The following is a 1,788-nucleotide window of genomic DNA, read 5'->3' as shown; positions in this document are numbered from 1 at the left end:
CCCCCCCCCATTGTTGTCACTTTTTGTTACTTTTGAGATGAGGTGTGTTAGTCAGAATGACAGATAGGATCCCTCCGTAAGGTTTGCATCTCTGCATTTCTTGGATGGTCCTGGCACAATCGTGTCAGTATGTGAAGACACAAAGTGTTTGTTCTTTACCAAGATGGACATCACAATTGTGGAAGGTGTAATGGGCATTGCTGTCCGATGCTGCTAGGCACAAGAGGAAGAGCTTTGGTTACACAACTGAGAGTGAAGGGGGGGGAGAGACACGTGCCTTTGAGAGGGGCTTTTGCTTCCAGAAGGGAGGAGGAAATCGATGGCCTAACATTGGCAATTGTCTATGAACAGCAGCAAACATGTTTCCGTGATATGTCAATCCGTGAATAAATCAGATTAGGGTTGCTAACTCAGACAGGCAGGTTGTACTGCGAGTTTACTCCAGCCATATGACACAAACGCTTCCGTCACTGGATGTTAGTCCGAAACAACAAACTGGTGCAAGACACCAGGACTTGAGCGATGGTCAGATGTCCCTCAGCCTGGCAACCTGGCCATTTTCCTGCTGCTTTCAGCTCAGTCGGTTTTGCCCAGCCGGCCTCCTTTCCTTTCGCGTTGCCCTCTTTTTTGATATGACTCCCGGCGCCCTTGCTTGGCCCGTCTCCTGTTGTCTGGTCCCCCTGCCCCCGGCTTTGGTTTGAAACCTTAGGGCAGTGTGGAAAGGTGGGCAAAAGCGAAGCAGAAACGTTGCCAGCTTTTGAACCCAGCCCCGTGGCTGTGCCTTTGACAGCAGCAAGGGAATAATGCTGCTTCGCTAAGTGCTGAGACCGGCTTTCCCTTGTCGTTCTACTTTGCTGTGGCCTTCGGAGAGGCTCCGAGGCGGGCCAGGCCATGAGAATTCCTAAGGGCTGGGACCACCTGGGACCTCTCACCACCAGCAACGGTCTCTGGTGCACGAGCACTGCCCCTCTTTTCCCTCCCTTTCGAATTCTGTGGAATGTTCTGGAGGCGGGATTGGGTTGGCGGCTGTATGTCACCCCACACAGAGGCAGTAAGACTGGCCAGAGGAACCCCCCCTTACCTGTGCAGCACCCTTGGAGGACTCTCTGGACAGCATCACAGCCGCAGGGGGAGGCCCCCCCTGGGCGCATGGGAGGATCTGCTGTTTCCTGGGGCTGATAGATGGCTGACGTGCCCTTTTCTAATCTCATGGAATTGCACTACTAGAAATGACGTTATTGGTTTTAGGGAATGTGTTGGGTGATCGTGAGATATTGAAAAAAATGGTATTTAGCAGAGATAAAATTAGTCCAGCAGAGCCTGAGTAAAATAATTCAGACTGAGAGTCCATGTGTGATTAAAATATAAAGTTTTTACTAAATTCTAGCATGGGAACGGTAACTGGGATGAAAATAACAACAGAGCATAATCGGCTACATCCTTACTCTACAAAGACAAAACTAGAAGAGAGAGAGTATGGCTACTCTTCTTGTTCTTCAGAACACCAAACAAAGATGGGAAGAAAAGCCATAAAATGGTAATACACCTTGACACTTTAGTCCCAATCAAATCCCTATATCAGGGAGAAAATTCCTGGGCATCCTACATCTAAAGAACATTGGTTACATGAGAAACATGTGACTTCCTGTGAGTAACATAAACTTTTAACCCCAGACATACTGAGTGTTTTCAAGTTGTAATACCCAACAGAATGCCTTTCATTACGCCATCTAACAGTTGGCAAAAGATTCTTCGTTACCATGTTTGCAAGAGCTGCCTTGATGACAC

Source organism: Gekko japonicus, unplaced genomic scaffold (assembly GCF_001447785.1).
Source record: "Gekko japonicus isolate JY-2015 unplaced genomic scaffold, Gekko_japonicus_V1.1 scaffold2352, whole genome shotgun sequence".
In the NCBI taxonomy this organism is placed as follows: domain Eukaryota; kingdom Metazoa; phylum Chordata; class Lepidosauria; order Squamata; family Gekkonidae; genus Gekko; species Gekko japonicus.
This window is presented reverse-complemented; position numbering follows the sequence as displayed.